The sequence below is a fragment of the Anabas testudineus genome, chromosome 2, assembly GCF_900324465.2.
Source record: "Anabas testudineus chromosome 2, fAnaTes1.2, whole genome shotgun sequence".
In the NCBI taxonomy this organism is placed as follows: domain Eukaryota; kingdom Metazoa; phylum Chordata; class Actinopteri; order Anabantiformes; family Anabantidae; genus Anabas; species Anabas testudineus.
Window position 1 is genome coordinate 26,575,625 of NC_046611.1, and position 12,508 is coordinate 26,588,132.

Here is a 12,508-nt window from a genome sequence, read left to right on the forward strand (position 1 = left end):
GGAAGACGCCGTGATGGCATGTCTGATTTCGGCCAGGGAACGGTTTTTGTCGGCTCCCCCACCCATTCAGTCCCCCATTTCCGCTCAATCACTCAGTACGTCACCGGTTCCGCCAGTCACCTCACCTGACCCACTAACCCCTGTTGCTCTGAGCCCTGAGGAAGCTCGCTCAATATATGCAGAGCTGAAGGCTCAGTCGGCTCCAGAGCTAGATCTCCGGTGTGGTGTGTTAGTGAGCCAGTCACCCACCCCCTGTGAACCTCACCTTTCCCCTTACTGGGGTTCTCGTCTTGCTCTGCGGGTGGAGACCCCAGAGACTACCGTGCACAGCAAGCGCAGACGTCCCCGTCAGCGACAGAGGGCCTCCCAGGCCCCTGTGTCGGCAGTGTATGTGGCTCCGGGTGCAGTTGCCACAGCAGCCCGGGGCTCAGTCCAGGTTTGTGCGCCAGTTCTTGCTAGGGGTGCAGCCAATACTGTTTTATTTGGTGGTACAACTGATGCTGCCTCAGTTAGAGGTCCTGCAGCCGATGCTGCGGTTTTTGTTTGTCCTGGTCCTGCAGCCGATACTACGGCTCTTGTTTGTCCTGGTCCTGCAGCCGATGCTGCGGATTTTGTTTGTTCTGCAGCCGATGCTGCTTTAGTTGGTCCTGCAGCCGATGCTGCTTTTGTCTGTCCTGTTTCTGCAGCCGATGCTGCTCTAGTTTGTCCTGGCCGTGCAGCCGATGCTGCGGCTCTAGTTTGTCCTGGCCGTGCAGCCGATGCTGCGGCTCTAGTTTGTCCTGGCCGTGCAGCCGATGCTGCGGCTCTAGTTTGTCCTGGCCGTGCAGCCGATGCTGCGGCTCTAGTTTGTCCTGATTCTAGAACCGATGCTGCGGCTCTAGTTTGTCCTGCTCGTGCAGCCCATGCTGCTAGTGTTGGCCCCGCAGCCCATGCTGCTGGTGATAGCCCCGCAGCCCATGCTGCTAGCGTTTATTGTGCAGCCGATGCGGCTTTTGTTTGCCCCGCAGCGGCCCTCGTCATAGCTGCTGCTGCCGCTGCTGCTGCTGCCGCTGTTGCTCTTGTCAAAGCTCCACCTTCAGTTCCTGTCGCCTCATCAGCCTCTTCAGTTCCTGTCGCCTCATCAGCCTCTTCAGTTCCTGTCGCCTCATCAGCCTCTTCAGTTCCTGTCGCCTCATCAGCCTCTTCAGTTCCTGTCGCCTCATCAGCCTCTTCAGTTCCTGTCGCCTCATCAGCCTCTTCAGTTCCTGTCGCCTCATCAGCCTCTTCAGTTCCTGTCGCCTCATCAGCCTCTTCAGTTCCTGGTCCTTCATCAGCCCCTTCAGTTCCTGGTCCTTCATCAGCCTCTTCAGTTCCTGGTCCTTCATCAGCCTCTTCAGTCCCTGGTCCTTCATCAGCCTCTTCAGTCCCTGGTCCTTCATCAGCCTCTTCAGTCCCTGGTCCTTCATCAGCCTCTTCAGTCCCTGGTCCTTCATCAGCCTCTTCAGTCCCTGGTCCTTCATCAGCCTCTTCAGTCCCTGGTCCTTCATCAGCCTCTTCAGTCCCTGGTCCTTCATCAGCCTCTTCAGTCCCTGGTCCTTCATCAGCCTCTTCAGTCCCTGGTCCTCATCAGCCTCTTCAGTCCTGGTCCCTCATCAGCCTCTTCAGTTCCTGGTCCCTCATCAGCCTCTTCAGTTCCTGGTCCCTCATCAGCCTCTTCAGTTCCTGGTCCCTCATCAGCCTCTTCAGTTCCTGGTCCCTCATCAGCCTCTTCAGTTCCTGGTCCCTCATCAGCCTCTTCAGTTCCTGGTCCCTCATCAGCCTCTTCAGTTCCTGGTCCCTCATCAGCCTCTTCAGTTCCTGGTCCCTCATCAGCCTCTTCAGTTCCTGGTCCTCATCAGCTCTCAGTTCCTGGTCCCTCATCAGCCTCTTCAGTTCCTGGTCCCTCATCAGCCTCTTCAGTTCCTGGTCCCTCAGCTGTCGCTGCAGTTGCAGCCACCTTGATTGCCGCAGTCACCGCTGCTGTGGTGTCAGCTGCTGATCTGGTCCCTGCAGCCGCCACTGCTCCAGTCCGGTTCCCAGGCGGGTCGACGCAGAGGCCGCCGTCGCCGTCTCTTCAGTCTTCGGACGGGTCGACGCAGAGGCCGCCGCCGTCGCCGTCTCTTCAGTCTTCGGACGGGTCGACGCAGAGGCCGTCGCCGTCTCTTCAGTCTTCGGACGGGTCGACGCAGAGGCCGCCGCCGTCGCCGTCTCTTCAGTCTTCGGACGGGTCGACGCAGAGGCCGCCGCCGTCGCCGTCTCTTCAGTCTTCGGACGGGTCGACGCAGAGGCCGCCGCCGTCGCCGTCTCTTCAGTCTTCGGACGGGTCGACGCAGAGGCCGCCGCCGCCGTCTCTCAACTTTGAACTGTGTTTGTCACCCCAGGAGATGTGGTGGGATGACAATGAGGACACCACCACCCTGCTCCTGTCTTCTTGGGGGGCCCCTGAGAACTGTGGTCCTGTTCTGGCCCCTCAACTCCAGCCGGCACTCCAGACGCCGGAGCACCCGCCCGGCGCTCCTCAGCCGGCACTCCAGACGCCGGAGCACCCGCCCGGCGCTCCTCAGCCGGCACTCCAGACGCCGGAGCACCCGCCCGGCGCTCCTCAGCCGGCACTCCAGACGCCGGAGCACCCGCCCGGCGCTCCTCAGCCGGCACTCCAGACGCCGGAGCACCCGCCCGGCGCTCCTCAGCCGGCACTCCAGACGCCGGAGCATCCGCCCGGCGCTCCTCAGCCGGCTCTCCAGGCCTCCGCTCCGGGCAGCCGGCTCTCCAGGCCTCAGCTCTGCAGCCGGCTTCCGCTTCGCAGTCCCGAGGTTCTTCGGTCTGCGGCTCTCCTGCCGCCTCCCGGCCGTCCGCCCGAGGCTCTGTCTTCTGGTTTGTCGTCTCCGCCTTCTGGTTCGTCGCCTCCCGGCCGTCCGCCCGAGGCTCCGCCTTCTGGTTCGTCGCCTCCCGGCCGTCCGCCCGAGGCTCCGCCTTCTGGTTCGTCGCCTCCCGGCCGTCCGCCCGAGGCTCCGCCTTCTGGTTCGTCGCCTCCCGGCCGTCCGCCCGAGGCTCCGCCTTCTGGTTCGTCGCCTCCCGGCCGTCCGCCCGAGGCTCCGCCTTCTGGTTCGTCGCCTCCCGGCCGTCCGCCCGAGGCTCCGCCTTCTGGTTCGTCGCCTCCCGGCCGTCCGCCCGAGGCTCCGCCTTCTGGTTCGTCGCCTCCCGGCCGTCCGCCCGAGGCTCCGCCTTCTGGTTCGTCGCCTCCCGGCCGTCCGCCCGAGGCTCTGTCTTCTGGTTTGTCGTCTCCGCCTTCTGGTTCGTCGCCTCCCGGCCGTCCGCCCGAGGCTCCGCCTTCTGGTTCGTCGCCTCCCGGCCGTCCGCCCGAGGCTCCGCCTTCTGGTTCGTCGCCTCCCGGCCGTCCGCCCGAGGCTCCGCCTTCTGGTTCGTCGTCTCTCCAGTCCTGTTCGCCGCCTCCTGGCCGTCCGCCGGAGGCACTGCTGGTCCGTTTGCCGCCTCCTGGCCGTCCGCCGGAGGCACTGCTGGTCCGTTTGCCGCCTCCTGGCCGTCCGCCGGAGGCACTGCTGGTCCGTTTGCCGCCTCCTGGCCGTCCGCCAGAGGCACTCCTGGTCTGCTGCTCCCGGTCCCTCCACCGGGCCTCCCTCCGCCCACCCGGTCTGGTGTTTCGGGCCCTCCTCCGAGCCTCCCTCCTCCCGCCCGTCCTCGTTTGTTTGTGGCCGTCTGGTATCCGCCCCTTGCCGGGGGGGTCCTGTCAGGATTCAGGCCTCATACCTGCCTGTTTAGACGTTTTTGTCTCCCCCTTCTGTTTGTTTTCTCCCTTCCTGCACCTCCACCTCCACTCAACCCATGGACTCTTAATTGACTGATTAATTTCACCTGTGTTCCCCTTTTTGTTTTATAAGCTTCCCTCAGTCCTTTGTTCTCGGCTGGTTCGTCACATTGTGTTGTGTGTCATGTTGCATAGTGTCCTCAGCAACTCTGGTTCGTCCGTCATCTTCCTCGTTTGTTTGTTGGACTGTTTCCCCACATGTGAGTTTTGTTTGCCTGCGACTGCAGTGATTTTCTGTTGTCACTTTGTATTTTTGGTTTTGGCGTTTGCTCCTGTGTTGCCTTGCCCTCGACAGTAGTTTTCTTTTGTTACTTTTGTATTTTTTAGTCTGTCGGTTTTGTGCTGTGTAGTCCTGTGTTAAGTTAGTCAGTTATTTGTGTGTTTAGTTGTTTTATATTTGTTTTATACCTGCATTCCTGCGTTGTTTTAGGTTGCTACTTGGTCTGTCGGTTCCTGGTTTTTGTTAGTTCTAATCCACCGTGGTTTTGGGTCTTTTTGTGTTGATACTTTGTTAGTGTTTGTTTGGTTTCCCCGTGTCCCTGCCTTTTGTTTGTAAATAAATATACTTTTGTTTGTACCCGTTTGGTCCCCGTCAGTCCAGTCCCTCACAGATCAGGCAAGTCCAGGTTAAGCACTTAATCCTTATTTAATTTCACACTTTGAATCCACCTCAGCCAGGGTAGATGAATGAAGCGAGATAACTTAAATAACAATGTTAAATGCTTCAGACCCATGAGACTCATAGTTGTGTGGGTTAGAGAATGAACAGTATGTGATTTACATGCCATTCAACGAGTTGCTGGGCGAGTTGGAGCACAGCAGCACGGCAAGATTTTTCCAAGCTCAGCTCTGTCCTGTGTGTATCTTGGTACACTCCCAAAAGACACAAGGCAAACACGGGGACGGTGGCTCAAACTGGTTCATTAAAGAAAGGGGTCAAAGCAGGCTCACATACACTGAGCTGAGTAACAGTCCACAGTTAGTTACGTGAATGTCCAGCTCTCCAATAGAAGATGAAATACGTAAAAACTAATCTTATCTAAGTTGTTGTATGTTGACACAAACAGGGTATGGCAGCTGACAGCCTTACAGGCTTCAGCAGCTTTTTTTTTTTTTTTCGATTGACTCTGGGATGAATATATTTAGGCTCTGGAGGATTGCAAAAAAAAAGCCTGGGCTGATAAACCACAATTTCTGCAGTTTCAGTCAGAAAAATGGACTAGAGTGTAGAGAACAAACTCATCCTTGCCAGGGATCAGCACTGCCCGGCTGAAATTCACCATTGTAAATTGTCTTGTGGTAGGCTGATGCATCTATCATATTGTGTCTGTTGAGTAGAGGTAGAGAGTACACCAGCACCTTAACCAATAAAAGCGACAATCAAATTTAGCAAATGATGTTGGGTCATGTCTTCACGTTTACCGTAATCTATCAATCACTGTTACTATTTCGAACAAGTTCCTTGCAACGTTACCTCTCAGGGCTTTCCCTGCAAACTGTAATATTTCTTCTGCAGACGCAAAATCCTTCTGACTCTTTTTTTGCAGTGAGGAGCACTGGTTTATACATATGGCATTCTCCAAGATGAAGAATTTCATTAAGATTGGCATTAGAGGTTTTCTGGGACATGATTTGTTTCCGGAGCCTTCCTACAACAACCACTAGCGTTATCCCTGGGCTCGCACACCGCAGGCTGCTGAATATCACCACATCAAGTCCTGTCGTCACCATTTGCTTCCCCGCTTGCTTGCGTTCCATCTTTACTTTCACTTCTCTCTTTTACATCTGATAAATGCAAATCTGGCACCAGTTATCTCCTGAGAGCTCTCAATATGCCACAAATGTATTATGGGGCCAATTTTCAGATATGCGCGTGAAATTCTTTTGCTGTGTGTGAAAGAAACTTGTGAAGTTGTGGTGAGAAGGGCATGAATAACTGTTGTCAATATGATATATTTTTATGTATTTTTTTTCCTCTCAGCAGATACTGAATTGTAGCATGATATAAGCATAGCATTTCCTGACAGTGGCAATGCCTCATGCTCCCAACTATGCAAATAATACTTGCATAATGCATATTTTTCCTCTGTATTTTTTTATACTTTATTTGATTGTTTTTTTTTTTTTCTGTCTAGTCAGGAGAGAGCAATCACTCTATGTTTTTACAGTATCTTTTATCTTCCCCACATTCTAATGATCTTCCACTGCTTTCGCTCTTGGGCAACGGTGATGATGCATATCAAGTTTTAAACCTTGAAGAGATGCAAGGAGTAAATTATAAGGCGCCGTAGGAATAATCCTTTTGCATGTACGTCAGTGGGGAGTCAGCAGCAGGAAACAACAAACTGTACAATTGCAGAAAGATGAAATTTATGGCCTCGCATGCAGAGATATTGCTCTATTGAAATGAACCTATAAAACCTCACTTTTGCAAACTTACTAGCTCCACTTCTTTATACAATTTCTCTATGTTTTTCTCCCTTCTTGGTTTGTATGCACAATAAAACAAACTGATATATTCCCTTACTTTTACTTATTTGTATTAGCCTGCTACCTTGCTTCTACAGTAAACTGAAGAAATCAATAACTGTGGTAGCTGGCAGACAGACTTACAGACAGGCTAGCTGAGGAATTCTGGATGATAAGGCCAAATGTTCCACTCCAGGAGTCTTCAATAATCTTTATTGACCACATGAGAGCAAGACGGCAATGACTTGGCATGGTCATTCTGCCAAGCCTCCCACATCGTTCTTCTCCTTTTGCAAAGAATAATCAAAAAATGTGTTTTTTTACAACATAGGGTTTGGAGAATGCTGCCGTGCAGGAGGAGGGAGCGGTTGTGTAACATTTGTAGCTTTTGGCATCAAGGTCTGGGAGAAAGCACATTTTTAAACATTTGATCAATATAGCTACTCCCTCTACTGATGCTTTTTGTTTTCTCTGTTTGTCACAACGCTTAGTCAGCTAGCAAACCAACCAGTCAATCACCCCGTCAGCACAGCAAGTGGCCAAAACTGTGCATCCAATCAGGGAATTCTACTATATTTATTACACCAGTGTCTTGACCTGCATCACAACCAAGACAGTTGTCTTTGCAAACAGTGGCGGTGAGTCAGTCAGTTCATTTTCTCCAGCACTGTACCATCCATCCATTATCTATGCCACTTTTCTGGCACAGGACTGACACAGAGAGACGTACAACAATTCACACTCACATCTACGGGCAATTTGGAGTCACCAATTAACCTCACTGTAAGTCTAGGGATTGTGGGAGGAAAGTGGAGAGACTCAGAGACTCAGAGACTCAGAGACTCAGAGACTCAGAGACGAGAACATGCAAACTCCCCACAGAAAACTAACCGACCATCTGGCAGATTCAGACCCGGGTCCTTCTAGCTGTGAGGCAGCTACAGCTACACCATCATGGCACCCAAGACACTGTACTAAATTAAAACTTTGAGGTACTTAATTTTAATTTTACATTACTTTTACTTTTATTTCACTACAATTCAAAATAAAAAATTGTAAGCCTACTTTTTACTACATTTATTTTGAAGATGTAGATTTTCAATACCAAATATAATTAACTAATACATTATGATTCTTAGTGTTATTAAATATTAAACCTGGCAGTACATAAATTAGCCTTACATCTCTCAGCTGCAACATTAGTGATGCTTACACATGAATGCATCAATATTTATTAGCCAATAAATAATTGGTACATTTGGTATTTCAGTGCATTTTGATGCTAATCCTTTTTGTATTTTGAATTATCAACGATACCAATGCAGGACTTTCACTTTCAGCATCAAGTTAAATAGCATTAAAAATACATCTTTTTCACACATTTGTTTTATCAGTGATCCACTGAGTTACTTGTTCTTGAAGTACCATACACTGAACAGCATGTAGTTCATACTTACTTACTTATTTACTTTGTGTACTCCTGCCACCTCTGTTTGTAGAAAACCTGACCTGTGTTCAGTGAACTAGATACATCTAGATCAGAAAATGAGACAGCAGGCAATGGGTCAGTGGAAATACAATGAATGTTGTACTCAACACTATTCATTGTCTTGCTCTGGTTACTAGCAAATATGACCCCAGCCTCCATTACACCCAAAGGTCACAGCAGCAATGATGCAAGACAATATATTGCAGGCCTCAACGCTAACCTTGCTCTAAAAGAAAAGGAGTCTAATAAGGATAAAACACTGTTTAACAAGAGCCACAGTCTTAAACCTTTAACACAGGTGAAGTCCCAGCAGCACACTGACTGATCAAAACAGATTCACCAGAAACTGTGTGCGCAGCTGGTGACAAATGTAGACGGAATACAATCATATCTCTTCTGCAGTGTCCCATCAACTTACAGACTGTATGTGCAACTTGACAAATTGACAAGTTGACAAATCTTTATTTGCCAAACAAACAATCAAGACACGTCCCTGTCTAGCAGACAGATCTAACAGGAACGCACAGGAGTCATTTGTCATGATGTAAAGAAACTGAAGGTAATAACAGCTTTTACCAGCTCATGTTTAAAAATTCTCCTCCTGTTGCTTATCCTGTAAAAGGTTGTCTGGGGCCATGGAGCCTATCCTTTTAAAGTTATACAATTAAATGTATTTCTGAACAAAACACATGTGAATAATACCTTACCTTTTGAAATAGTGTACTGTAGCAGCTCTGGACCCTGTCTGTTAGAATCCCTTTTGTTGGCACAGCGGTAGAGTCATTGTTTCAACGCTGGAGCTCTTAGCTTTTTGTCTGATTCCTGCCAAGTACTTTTTATACAGCAGCACAAATTTCCCATGGTGCCTCTTTTCAGTAAACATTTTTCATTACCCCTATCATGTATTTTGTTTAATTAATGTTAGAGGTACAACATGACTTGAGAGAAGAAAAAACAACAACAATCCATATCCTTGTGAAACTATTCTAAAAACCCTTTTTTATTTAAACATCCTCGATAGCTATTGATTTTTCTCCTGGTACAGAACATTGTAATTCTTTAGCTGCTGGTGCATCAGCTCAGTAGTCAGCCAGTCAGCAATGCAGGCAAGTCTGTCAATCAAGACAGCCACTCAGGCAGCCAAAGAAAGGTTCCCACCTGGAAGCCAGTCAGTCAGCAGCTGCCGTGTCCTGAATTAGAAAAACAAACAGTCACTCAGTCAAACATTTTCTTGCATCATTGTTTTCCTAATTAATATCATATATCAGGGACGTAAACAAACGCATCTGCTGTGCTACTGGAGAGGAAACACTGTGGGAATATTGTTGTGTGTGTATGGTGTTGTTCCAAACACAATACAAGCATTGAACTGCTAGTGAAGAGTCAGACCACTGAGAAACAGACTGAGAAACAAGTACTTAGAGAATACGTCCACATTTATCTACATACTTACCAGGTTTTCAATGCTCTTTTTAATACGCAGGGAGGAAGAAAAACTTGACACAGTTTGACATATGCTACTAAGAAAATTAAATAGAAAGACATTGTAGTTATATACTGTATATAAATTCTAGGTTTTCAATAGGCTTTTACACAAACAACAGAAATTATATGACCCTGTGAGTCTCAGTGGTGGCCATTAAAAAGCTTTTCGCACTTACTGAATCTAGAGTGAGACGTTATACTTAAAGAGGTTGAGCTAATTAAATGCAACAACATAATGGAAAATTATCCTTAAGAACAGTAGGTAAACACGGGCTTCATGCTGGATCAGTTGTAGAAAAGATTTATAACCCTATTTGACGCGAACCAAACTCAACTGAAAGTCCTGTGGGGATTTAATGCTTTGCTCAAGGACACAAGGAAAATGCTTACTGTCAAAGGGGGCGGTAAAGTCCTCAGTTGTATGGCTAATTGTTTCAGTTGTTACTGTTTCTCACACAGTTTCTCACACAGCATTGTAATCATCCGAGCTGCAGAGAAAATATTCCTAAGCACAATAAACATACAGTAAAGATGGGTCTTATTGATGAGGACAGCTTAAAATATGTTTGAGAAAAAGCTTAGAGAAAGACCTAAACAAGTTGGTAATTATATCTCCAGTCTCTTACAGTACTGTAAGATAAAAAAAAATAAAAAAAAACCTAATCAAAGCATTTGGGTTTTTCTGAGCTGTAGGGGTTCTGCTAGGCATATTTTGTCACACTTGGATTGTGCCAACTGCTGTTCGCCCATGTCTTGACTTAGTGGTAAGCTAAATTAAATGGCTAACTTCAGACCAACTGAACTTTTTAAAAGAAAATCCAATTTAATTCGTTTATCAAATACATTTCAATTAATTAAAAATAAACACCATAAGTTTCTGGATGTCCAAGAGACTAAAATAATGAGCCCAATCACCACATTGCAGTGCTTCCTCTTTATCCTGTGCTGTCCAAATTCATGCACAGCAACTTCTCCAAGTCCACTGGGCTAAAAAAAAAAAAAAAGAAAGAAAAAAAAAGATAAAGACGCAGTTCTGGTCCAGTTCAAAGAGAGTTTTGATTAAACCAAATGACTCTGACTGATTTCTTCAACTTTGTTACAAGAACATTAGTTATTCTGTGACTTTCCTCCTAATCTGCAAAGTGAAAGACACACACATACACACACGCGCAACATGACATAACACAATGTAACACATGACATCAAGGAGAAGTAGAGTTTACATGTGAGAAAGTGCAGCATGAGAACTTCCAGTAAGAAGCTTGAATTGATATTATTTGTAAGTATCTGCTTTTGTATTTGTTACATAGAAATCAAGAGAAAAAGGAAACAGATGGAGAACAGAGGTTGTGTCTGGTTCTGCTGAGGGATCAAAGAGGTGCTCCAAGAGACTGCAGAGCAGAACACAAAGCTGACAGACACACACACACACACACACACTCACACACACACACACACAGACTCTACAGGAAGATTGCTCGTGGGTTAGATCTACCACAAACAACTACTAATCTATTCCATTCTGTATCTGACAATAGGAGTCTTTGTGTTTCATCCGACTCCTTGCCTCCTAAAATAAGCTGTATTTTATATTTTCTTAACTTTTCTCCATTTTTTACTCATGTTTTATTTGCCGGAGAACACAACATAAGGAAAAGAAAAACTAAAACTGGATTAAAAAAAAGAAAAAGCTCCATAATGCTGTTTTTATGTGATGTTGATTTTTCCTCTGTAGCCCAAATGGATGAGTAGTTATGCAGTGATATCGCTAATCAGCCAGTTAGTTTAAAGATTAGAAGAATCAAAAGGGTACAGCTAGATCTCAGCTGAGGATTGTGATTTCATTCATTCTGAATTGATAAAAGTTAACAAACAGTCATTGATGGCCTAAGTAGGTTTCTACAGTGCAATGCGATAATTAAGAAAGATATTACTTTCTTTTTTGTTCTGCTCTCTTCACACACCTTTTTGACACATTTGACACGGATCTGCATCCAGAACAGAAACAAATTACAGCACACCGAGAGCAAATGTGAATCACTTTCCCCTACTGAAGGAGACGGAGGTGAGCACACGCATTGAATAAACATCACGAACACACTTAATCCACCTTTCTATATAATGATGCCATCACTGAACACTGACTTAATCCAGAGTTCCTATTTATGAAGTGGAAGAAGCCTTAATAACCTCCTTAAACGTGTATAGATGTAAAATGTAAGTCTGTGGTGGTGGTGGGTGAGTTTGTGCGGAGTCGACAGACAGCTGTGCTGCTGAGTTTAGTCCATTTATTTTTGGGATAAAGTTCATCTTGAACATAATAAGATGGTATGTTGTTGTGAACCTTTGTGTGCGAGTGGCTTGGACAGAGTCAGATATTGCTGTTTTAATGAGGGGGCCAAACACAGGCAGATACATTGCTTGCAGGGATTCCATGGTTAAAAAAAAACAAAAAACAAAACAGAACAACTAAAACCAGCTGTTCATTGCCTGAATCTTAATGGAGGCAGACGTCGGGCTGAATACAGAATCTGTGATTCAAAGACACATAATCACAGGCACGCTCTAAACTAAGGTAAAATGCCTCCAACTCACACTTTGCTGAGTTTAAAGCTCAGTCTGCGTGAGCACACACTGATCGAAGATTTAAGCCATGGCCTGAGGACATATTTTGTGAAGAGAAGTTATTACATTGCTGTTCTGTCACAAGCTTTCCCTGGTGCTGAGTCGAGCGGATTTCACAGGTCCCCGCTCTTTTACCTGATACTTTTTCCGCATAAATTTGGGCAGCACTAACCAGAAGATTAGAGACTCGAACTTGGGACCAGAAGATTACCAGCTCGAATCCCTGGACATGCTCTGAAATTGTTGACGGGGAAGAGGGGAAGCGTTTCTTTATCCTTCCTGAAAAAGTGTCATTTAAAGAGTGGCCTTGGGCGAGGCACTTGACCCTCATCTGCTCCACTCAGGTTCCAATAGTAAAAAGCCTGTATTTGGACTTAGCTGACTGAATAGAAAGTGAGTGTGTGTGTGTGCAGCCGGGCATAGCTGGAATGGGGAACACGCATTGAAAACCTTATATCAGGTAATAAAAGCCTTCAATAAGTAGGATTTTCTGAGTTTTAACTAACAGACTCAGTGACATCTGCCCATCCCGCGTTCTGAAAGATAATCCAGACCTGGATCCATTTGAAAATCTTTCAATTACTTTTACTTCAGGC